Source organism: Cebus imitator, unplaced genomic scaffold (assembly GCF_001604975.1).
Source record: "Cebus imitator isolate Cc_AM_T3 unplaced genomic scaffold, Cebus_imitator-1.0 Scaffold41, whole genome shotgun sequence".
Classification (NCBI taxonomy): domain Eukaryota; kingdom Metazoa; phylum Chordata; class Mammalia; order Primates; family Cebidae; genus Cebus; species Cebus imitator.
Genome location: NW_016107356.1, coordinates 7,018,764 through 7,029,708, shown reverse-complemented (window position 1 = coordinate 7,029,708; position 10,945 = coordinate 7,018,764). Strand labels below are relative to the sequence as shown.

Here is a 10,945-nt window from a genome sequence, read left to right as displayed (position 1 = left end):
AAAAAAAAAAAAAAAGAAAAAAAGAAAAATGGAGTGAAGGAAGGAAAGGAAGAGCTCCATGAATTAGAATGAGAGATTCCACAGATTACTTATTAATTGCAAAGATACAAAAGGAAACTTCATAGTGGAGAAATCTGGAAACTTGGTGGATAACCCTTTTCATTTTTTTGGAGCTGAAGTCTCGCTCTGTTGCCCAGGCTGGAGTGCAGTTGTGTGATCTTGGCTCACTGCAGCCTCTACCTCCCAGGTTCAGACAATTCTCCTGCTTCAGCCTCCTGAGTAGCGGGGACTACAGGTGGGCACCACCATGCCTAGCTAATTTTTGTATTTTTAGTAGAGACAGGGTTTCGCCATGCTAGGCATTCTGGTCTTGAACGCCTGGCCTCAAGTGATCTGTCCACCTCAGCCTTCCAAAGTGCTGGGATTATAGGTATGAGCCACTGCACCCCGCCTTCTTCATTTTGTCTTAAGCATTTATTTCCAAGATCTGTCTCCTGAGAGAGCTGGGGAGCAGGGCCACCCCAGTAGCAATGAGCATTCCTCATGCCCATAAACTGGTTTCTAAATACCATTTTCCATTAAAAGGAGCCAGAGCTCCTGGGAGAAATGGCTCATTGTATGAAGGACAGGGAAGGTAAACGATGAGTCAGGCAGAGCTTGTTCAGAACACAAGGAGATGCTCAAAGAATGATGGAGATAGTTCAGAAGGAGCCAGCTTGATGGGGCTCCAATGGCCAAACCTGGAACAATTTGAATATCAAAATTAATAATGGCAGTAATGAATTATCACATTGAATAAAACAGAATCCACAAGTGCAGAGTAATACTAAAAAGCAAATAAACTTACCAACAAATACATAAACAGAGGTAGAAAAGGAGAATGCCAGCTAATGATTGCTGAAGGAACAACAGTTAGAAAAGTTGGCTAGTCCGAAGGTAGAGAGTTAGCTCGATTGTTCACAGATTGAACTCTGTTCTGTTCATTCCCCCTCTCACTGCTGCTCTTGACTAATCATACAAAAAGTTACCACATTGCAACAACACAGTCATCACTGATTCAGGTGGGGGCTTGATGGGTGTCTTGGTCTGTTTTATGCATCTGAAACAGAATACCTGAGACTGGGTAATTTATCATGAACAGAAATTTATCAGACTTATGGCTCAGAGGCTGGGAAGTCCAACATTGAGGAGCCACATCTGTGGAGGGCCTTCCTTCTGGCTGCATCATCTCATGGTGGAAAACAGAAGGGCAAGAGGGTGGGCAAGGGCAAAGGAAAGGAAGGGGGCCAAACCCGTCCCTTCATCAGGAGTCCACTCCCGCAATGACAGCAGAGCCTTCGTGACCTAATCACCCACCTCTCAACACTATTGCGATGGGGATTAAATTTCCAACACATGCACTTGGGGAATACATTCAAACCATAGCACTGGAGGATAAGATGCCAAAGTCTCACTCCGCAGGTTACTTATGAGTTACAAATATGAAAAAGGAACCTTAGTGGAGAAATCTTCTGGATACCAACTTAACTGTGTGAACAAAGTCAGCACCAGTTTGAACTGACATCCCATGCCAAAAATGCATAACCTGAAATGGATTTAGGAAACATCAGACAGACTCGATTAGGGACCAGCTGCAATACAATGGGCTGGCTTTTTTTTTTTTGGAGACGGAGTCTTGCTCTATCGCCCAGGCTGGAGTGCAGTGGCACGATCTTGGCTCACTGCAACCTATACCTCCTGGGTTCAAGTGATTCTCCTGCCTTAGTCTCCCGAGTAGCTGGGATTACTGCCTCCTGGGTTCAAGCGATTCTCCTGCCTCAGCCTCCTGAGTAGCTGAGACTATAGGTGTGTGCTACCATGCCTGGCCAACTTTTATATTTTTAGTAGAGATGGGGTTTCACCATGTTGGCCAGGCTGGTCTCAAACTCCTGACTTCAAGGGATCCACCCACCTTGGCCTCCCAAAGTGCTGGGATTACAGGCGTGAGCCACCTGGCCTACCAGGGCTGACTTTTAAAAGATATCAAGGTCATGAAAGACTAAGGAACTGTTCCCAATTCAAAGGGAATAAAGGCTGGGCGCGGTGGCTCATGCTTGTAATCTCAGCACTTTGGGAGGCTGAGGTGAGTGGATTACGAGGTCAAGAGACCTAGACCATCCTGGCCAACATGGTGAAACCCCGTCTCTTCTAAAAATACAAAAATTAGCTGGGCATGGTGGCATGTGCCTGTAGTCCCAGCTACTCGGGAGGCTGAGGCCGGAGAATTGCTCGAACCCGGGAGGTGGAGCTTGCAGTGAGCCAAGATCACACCACTGCACTCTAGCCTGTGACAGAGTGAGACTCCCTCTCAAAAAAAAAAGAGGAAAAAGAGACATGACAGCTAAATGACATGGGTATCCTTGAATTGGGAAAAATGCTATTGCTAGCAAGAATGTTATTTGGGACAACTGACTAAATGTGAGTAGTAGTTATTAGCATTGGATGGATGCTCATATCTGAATCCAATTATTGCAGTGTTAAATTTTCTGTATCTGATCATCGCAGTGTGCTTACATTGAAGAAATATTTTTGTTCTTAGGAAATATGGCTTGAAGTACTTAGGGTGAAGGTCATGGTGCCTGCAATTTAATCTCAAATGGTTCTGGAAAGAAAGTCTATACTTTGCACCACTGAGTGGAGATACAGTAATTCCCCCTTTTGCTTTCCAATATTTCAGTTACCTGTGGTCAACCGCAGTTTGAAAAAAAAAAACAAAAAGAAAATATTAAATGAAAAATTCCAGAACAGTTCATAAGTTTTATTTATTTATTTTATTTTGATAGATTTAGGGGGTACAAGTGCCCCTGTTTTGCTCCATGGGTATATTGGGTGTTGGTGAAGTCTGGGTTTTTAGTGCAGCCATCACCCCATCCTGTATATTGTGCCCATTAAGTAATTTCTTATTTTTTACTCCCCTTTTTCCCTTCCCCCAGCCCTCCCTCCCACCCTTCTGAGTTTCCAGGGTCTGTTATTCCACCCTGTTGTGTCCATGCGTACACATTATTGAGCTCCCATTTAGAAGTGATAACATAATTCATGAGTTTTAAATTGTGTGCGGTTCTGGACAGCATGATGAAATCTCACACTGTCATGTTCTGTCTTACTGGGGACACGAATCATCTCTTTGTCCAGCAGATTCTCCCATTTGTAACTCAGTAGCTCTCTTGGTGATCAGATCGACTGTTGCTCTGTCACAGTGCTTGTGTTCAAGTCGTCCTTATTTAATTGTATTATTAGTTTATTGTGACTCCATTTTATCATGAGTTAATTTGTGGTTGTGCCCACTTTATAAACTTTATCATAGATATGTATGGATAGGAAATATAGGGCTCAGTACTGTCTGTGCTTCCGGCATCTGCTGGGGGTCTTGGGACGTACCCTTTGTGGATAAGGGGCGACTGCTCTACCACAGTTTGCTAATATGTTCCTTATTGAACATTTACAATTTTCTAATTTAAAAAACACACTCTTGGCCAGGTGTGGTGGCTTATGCCTATAATCCCAGTGCTTTGTGAGGCCAAGCTGGTTAGATCGTTTGAGGCCAGGAGTTTGAGACCAACCTGGGCAACATAGCAAGACCTCATCTCTGTAAAAATGCAAAAATAGTCCGGGCAAGGTGACTTATGACTGTAATCCCAGCATGTTGGGAGGTCGAGGTGGGCGGATCACCTGAGGTTGGGAGTTCAAGACTAACCTGACCAACATGGAGAAACTCCATCTCTACTAAAAATACAAAACTAGCCAGGCATGGTGGTGCATGCCTGTAATCCCAGCTACTTGGGAGGCTGAGGTAGGAGAATTGCTTGAACCCCGGAGGCGGAGGTTGCAGTAAGCCGAGATTTCGTCATTGCACTCCAGCCTAGACAGCAACAGTCAAACTCTGTTTCAAAAACAAAACAAAACAAAACAAAACAAAAATACAAAAATAATTAGCTGGCTCTGGTGGTTTGTGTGTGTAGTATCGGCTCCTTGGGAGGTTGAAGCAGGAGGGTCAGTTGAGCATAAAAGTTGCAGGCTCATGAGCTATGACAGCACCACTGCACTGCAGCCTGTGATATACCCTGACTCAAAAACAAAAAAATCATTTTTATAAGGAATGTTTGCTATTAAAGTCTATAGGCCCGGCACAGTGGCTCATGCCTGTAATGCCAGCACTTTGGAAGGCCGAGGTGAGCAGATCAGTTGAGGTCAGGAGTTCGAGACCAGCCTGGCCAACATAGTGAAACCCCATCTGTACTAAAAATATAAAAATTAGCCAGGTGTGGTGGCGGGCACCTGTAATCCCAGCTACTTGGGAGGCTGAGGCAGGAGAATCACTTGAACCCAGGAGGTGGAGGTTGCAGTGAGCTGAGATCGTGCTGCTGCACTCTAGCCTGAGTGACAGAGTGAGACTCTGTCTCTAAATAAATAAATAAATAAATCAGCCCGAGTGACAGAGTAAGACTCTGTCTCAAAATAAATAAATAAACAAACATAATAAATAAAGACTAAAATAAAGAAGAGGTTGTATGGAACGTGGGAGGTGAGAGCAGTAGATTCTGAAGCAGCTGTTTATACTGTTGTGCACAGGATTCTCATGTTACTGCAAACACTCCCCACACCATGCTTACGTCAGAGTTTTTAAGTTCATAACACCCCTGGAATTGTCATGGGTCTAATCCCAGCCGCTATGCCTAAATTTAGATGTGGACAGTAGGGGATCTGTAATTAGCTGGATCATTGCCTCTAGAAGATTTTCTTGATTAAGAACCACAATATGAGGCTTTGTGTTTGAGGACCTCGTAATTCTCTAAGCCAGTTTGTGAAAATCAGTATAAATCCAACATCGAAAGGAAAATGTATTTGACCTGAAAAATACTGAGTCGAAAACAAAAGTCACTTTTGTTTTTGAGGTGGAGTCTTGCTCTGTTGCCCAGGCCAGAGTACAGTGGCTTGATCTCAGCTTACCACAACCTCTGTCTCCCGGGTTCAAGTGATTCTCCTGCCTTAGCCTCCCAAGTAGCTGAGACTACAGGCTCATGCCACCATGCCTGACTAATTTTTATATTTTTAGTGGAGACAGGGTTTCACTATGTTGGCCAGGCTGGTCTTGAACTCCTGACCTCATGATCTGCCTGCCTTGGCCTCCCAAAGTACTGGGATTACAGGCATGAGCCACCACACCCAGCCACAAAAGTCACTTTTAATGGGTGTGTCCATTGGTATAACTGCTTTGGAAAACAGTTTAACGTTATCTCTGAATTCTGCACATTCATGCTTTCTGGGCCTATGTAGTAATGCGTCCACACCCAGAGAAATGCCTGCCCAGGGGCTCCAGGAGGCAAGCCAGTGGACGTTCATAACAGGATTATTAGTCAGAGGAAACAAACTGGAAATAACTCCATGCTGATCAGCAGGAGAATGGCTAAATAAGGTAGGATATGATCACAAGTAGGATATTATATAGCAGTGAACATGAATAAAATGCAGCTTTGCAAAATGATATGTGTCAATCTTAGAAACATTGAATGGAAACCATGCAAGGCCTGGAAATCTACTTATTGAATAATATTTTTATAAAGCAAAAAACAAACAAACATACCATAAAACAGTGTATGAGGCAAGCCTGGCGTGGTGGCTCATGCCTGTAATCCCAGCACCTTGGGGGGCTAAGGTGGGTGGGTCACTTGAGCCCAGGAGACCAGCTTGGGCAACATGGCAAAACTCCATCTCTACAAAAAATACAAAAAATTAGCCTGGCATGGTGGCGCAGGCTTGTAGTCCCAGCAACTCAGGAGGCTGAGGTGGGAGGATCACCTGAGCCTGGGGAGGTCAAGGAGGCTGCAGTGAGCTGTGATTGGGCCATTGCATTCTATATAGCTTGGGCAACAGAGAGAGGGAGAGAGTGGGGAGAGAAAGAAAGGTTGAGGGGAAAGAGAGAGACAGAGATTCTGTTTTAAAAAAAAGTACTAGGAAATATTTATAGTTTGGGAAATTGGGGAGGACTTCTGAACATAAAATCAATGGAAAAAGCCATGTAGGCAAAGGTGAAAAGTTTAACTTAATTAGAATTTTAAAATGGTGCATCAGATCATTTCAAACACAATTAAAATGCAAATGATAAGTTGGGTTAAAAATATACCACATATCTGAAAGCCTAAGAATTAACATCCTTAATATAGAAGGAACCTATATAAATTAATAAGAACAATATCCCAAATCCACATTAATTCATAGAATAAATGCAAATGACCAGTAAAACAATTGGAAAAGAATTAGTTTTTCTAGCAATTCAAAGGGAAATAAAAAACTAATCTTTTAAAGAGAGATTGAATTTTCATGAATCAAACTCAGAAAGATTTTAAAAAGCACTTCGTGTGGCCAAGGGTGTTCTAAACTCAGTCCTCAGTCTTATCACCTCCAAGATAGAGGATAATTTTATCTTTTACTAGAAGATAAAATTATGAAACATTGGAGGTAAGAAATGATGTATAGTAGTTTTAGAAAGTGTCATATCCTTTGACTTGGTAATCTCATTTGTAGGAATATGGAACATAGAGATATGTCCTAAAGATTTGCCAAAGATGTGGCTAAAATGTTTTATCTAGGACTGCTCTCTTCACTATTAGGGGAGCAAACTTTGTGGGAAAAATGGTCTACCAATTGAAGAATGACACTCAAACGTGGAATATGAAAAATCATGTGATTAGGCTGGGTGAGGTGACTCACACCTGTAATCCCAGCAGTTTGGGAGGCTGAGGTGGGCGGATCACCTGAGGTCAGGAGTTCCAGACCAGGCTGGCCAACATGGCGAAACCCGTCTCTACTAAAAATACAAAAATTAGCTGGGCATGGTGGCGCACACCTGTAGTCCCAGCTACTCGGGAGGCTTAGGCAGGAGAATTGCTTGAACCTAGGAGGCAAAGGTTGCAGTGAGCTGAGATCGCAACACTGCACTCCAGCCTGGGCGACAGAGCAAAACTCCATCTCAAAACAAACACACAAATCCAAATCCACAATATAGTCAAAGATTTTAACATTCACTAATTGATAGGATAGACCAAAAAGAAAAAAACAAAAATCATGTGATTGAGGACTTTGAGTCTAAGTCTGATCATCCCTAAACTTCAGCTCTTATTTTACCAGAAACCCCCGCAGTGATAGGCTGTGTCATTTGAGATTTTCTTTCTCGTAGGGCTATTCTGCAGACCATCCGTAAACACTTCTGGGGCATCAGACTAGATTCCTTTTCCTATTTATTTCTTCCTCTTTGGGGGATAGTATTCTAATTAACAGCATGAAAAAAAAAATCATATGTGTCTCACCACAGATTAAAGAGTCCCGCATTCCCCCAAACGGAGGAGAGGCTGCAGGTCTTTGCTTGAAATTGTTGTGCTCTGTTTGCAAATAGAAAAAAAAAAAAGAAAAGAAAAAAAAAGAAAGAAACTGTTGTGCTAAAAGTGAAGGATTCAGGGTTCCAATGGCAGAATTAGGACTCTGTGTTTAAGATAGCAAGAGAAGTCTGGTAGCGCCCTTAGAAAACGAAGAGTAATTCTGGGCATGGTAGCTCACGCCTGTAACCCCAGCACTTTGGGAGACCGAAGCAGGTGGATGACCTGAGGTCAGGAGTTTGAGACTAGCCTGGCCAACATGGTGAAACACCGACTCTACTAAAAATACAAAAATTATCTGGGCGTGGTGGTGGACACCTGTAATCCCAACTACTCAGGAGGCTGAGGGAGGAGACTCGCTTGAACCCGGGAGATGGAGGTTATAGTGAGCCAAGATTGTGACTCGTGTTTAAAAAAAAAAAAAAAAAGAAAAAAAAAAAAAAAAAAAAAAAAAAAAAAAACCTTAAAAAAAAAAAAAAAAAAAAAAAAAAAAAAAAAAAAAAAAGAAAGAAAGAAAGAAAGAAAAGAAAAAGAAAAGGGAGGTTAAGAGTTAATAGATCAATAGATCCAGCTCTCAGTTCCTCATCAGAATTAGGGAGGAGTAACATGGGGAAAGAAATCCAATAACGAATTAAGCCTATTCTGCACCTCCTTCACCAAATAACCCATCAAGAGTGCCCGATTTGGCTACTTTTGTCTGTCACTCATTTTATTCAGCAAAACCTTCCACCAACTTCATTATTTGCCAGGAAAACAGACCCATTTCCTGCCCTTGAAGTTTTGCAGTCTCAAGGGGGAAGCAGTTATCAAGGTGGGTGGGTGGTGCAGGAGAGCGTGGAAGAGGCCCACCTGGCTAGGGGATAGGCCATTCCTCCCTGGGAGGTGACGTTTGACCTATGAGGCAAGCCCTAAAGGACAGCTAGGGATCCCCGCGGATGCTGGGCTGGTGAGGCAGGCGTGAGCAGCCCAGCGCAGGAGGGCAGCGGGAAGCGCGGTCTGCAGGAGCCAGACGTCCCAGCCGGTGTGGCCAGAGGTGGCAGGGGCGCCGCCTGAGCGGGGCTGGGGCGCGGGCAGGATTTGGGGCTGCGCCAAGAGGCGTCCTGACCTGGTCCTTTCTCAAGGTCGGTTCCGGCTCCCACGCCTCCGCTGCCACCTGCGCTGCCCTTGGCTACGATGCCCTCACCCCGCTGGGTGCGTTTCCGCGGTCCCGGAGCCGAGCGGGTGAGGGGCCACTAGTGCTCCGCGGCCGGGATCGGGCCTGCAGGTAGGGAGGCGCGGCCGCCCGGGGCTCCGGGGACTCGGGGGTCCAGGTACCGGGCTGCCGCTGCCACGGGGGACTCAGGCCCGTGAGTGGGTTCCCTAAGAACCCACCAGATTCTGCGGCTCGGGTTTCCTGCCTTGGATCCTGCTGTTTTTTCTCCAGGGGGAGTTATTTATAGACAGGAATAGTGTGTTCATGGCCTGGCTCTTTGGGCTCTGCGTTTTTCATGCTCGAGGTGCTTGAATGGGGGCTGGATGCTGTTATCTTCCAGGACTGGAATCTTGTAGAAAGCGGGATGCACAGGCAGGAGTTCAGTGCAGCCGTATCATCTGTTCTTGGCCTCTTCTGGAAACGGGCTAATTTTCTGTTTAGGGCTTTAGTAACATACTTGTGGTTGAGTTGCTTCTTCCTATTGCTTTTTCTTTTTGGAATTTATTTTAATATAGTCCGGGTCTTGCTGTCTTGCTCAGGGCTGAATGGCGTGCAGTGATGCGATCCTCCCGCTTCAGCCTCCTAGTAGCTGGGACCACAGGCCACAGGCCACCACACCCAGCTATTTTTTTTTTTTTTTTAGATGGGGCCTTGCTCTGTCACCTAGGTTGGAGTGCAAGTGGCCCGATCACGGCTCACTGCAGCCTCGACCTCAACAGGCTCAGGTGATCCTCTCACCCCAGCCTCCTGAGTAGCTGGAACTGCAGGTACACACCAGCATGCTTGGCTAATTTTCTCTATTTTTGTAGAGATGTGGTTTCACCATGTTGCCCAGGCTGGTCTTGAACTTGAGTTCAGGTGATCTGCTCGCCTTTGCCTCCCAAAGTGTTAGGATTACAGGCGTGAGCCACCGCACCTGGCCACCTGGCTAATTTTTAATTTCTTGTAGAGATGGAGTCTTATGTTGTGCACACTGGTCTCAAACTCCTGGCCTGAAATGATCCTCCTGCCTTGGACTCTCAAAGTACTGGCATTATAGGTGTGAGCCACTCTGCCTGGTCCATATTGCTGTTTTGTTTTTTTTCTTTCTTTCTTTGTTTTCGAGATGATATCTTGATCTGTTGCCAGGCTGGAGTGCAGTGGCATGATCTTGGCTCACTGCAAACTCCACCTCCGGGATTCAAGCAATTCTTCTGCCTTGACCTCCTGAGTTGCTGGCACTACCTGTGCACCACCGCACCTGGCTAATTTTTGTATTTTCTGGCGGGTCTGTACCTTTTTGGTTTAAATTCTCCAGTAAATAAATGCAAAATCTTTAAAGTCTCATTCTATGTACTGCATGTTTTTTTTTTTTTTTTGAGATGGAGGTTGGAGTGCAGTGGCCTGATCTCAGCTCACTGTAACCCCCACCTCCCCGGTTCAAGCGATTCTCCTGTGTCAGCCTCCTGAGTAGCTGGGATTACAGGTGCCTGCCACCACACTTGGCTAATTTTTGTATTTTTAGTAGAGACAGGGTTTCACCATGTTGGCCAGGCTGGTCTTGAATTCCTAACCTCAGGTGATCTGCCCACCTCGACCTCCCAAACTGTTGGGAATACAGGTGTGAGCCGCTGTGTCTGGCCCCTACTCTTAGTTTTCTATGTTAATGGGATGATAAAAGCAGCAGCTCAGGACTTGGAAACTGACTTGTTTAAACTAATGCAGCTGGCAGATAAAGTGACTTAACTTGAAGGAGCAGTTCAAGTGGTGTAGGGACTTCTGGCACCGTGATTGACCAATTGAGGAAAATTTATGCAGATGGGGTTTTCTGTGCCTTAAGAAGGGAACTCGATATACTGGGAAGGAACTCCCACCGCTGCTTGTGTAATAGTCTCCCCACAAAGAGCTCTCGTGAAGATGAGGGGAAAGCACCTTGCCCTTCTATTCCTGTCCTGTTCACTCTGTCCAGGTGGGCAGTTGCTCGGTCACAATAGCCTCCACTTGTAGCCCTGTGTGGCTGTTCTCTCTGAACCCTCCCACCCAACACCAGGTGGATGCTATTATTATTCCTGCATTGGGGCTGTGGAAAGAGAAGCATTTGCTCTGGTTACATGGCCACTGAATGTGTGCACTGTGTTGGGGAGCTGGGAGTCAGAGGTAGTATTTGAACCCAGGATTTCCGAGTCCAGACCATGGCCTCTATTGCTTCACTACACAAATGGCAACTCACACAGGCTCAATATTGGGCTGCTGTGCAGGATGACTGGCTAATGCCTTTTTCTTTTCTTTTTCTTTTTTTTTTTTTTTTTGAGATGGAGTCTCGCTCTGTCCCCAGGCTGGAGTACAGTGGTGCAATCTTGGCTCA

At 45.1% G+C, this 10,945-nt stretch overlaps 1 protein-coding gene across 3 annotated transcripts in view; it reads left to right on the top strand.

Moving 5' to 3' along the window:
• The window catches only part of HLCS (holocarboxylase synthetase), a 216,230-nt gene that overhangs the window by 2,756 nt on the left and 202,529 nt on the right, over positions 1 to 10,945 (top strand). The window contains exon 1 of one of the 3 annotated variants that reach the window (XM_017526221.2): positions 8,097 to 8,673. The exons of the other annotated variants lie outside the window; for them this stretch is intronic. The gene's annotated coding sequence lies outside the window, so the exon portion shown is untranslated. Of the gene's footprint in view, positions 1 to 8,096; positions 8,674 to 10,945 lie in introns of those variants that run through there. 3 annotated transcript variants of the gene reach the window in all.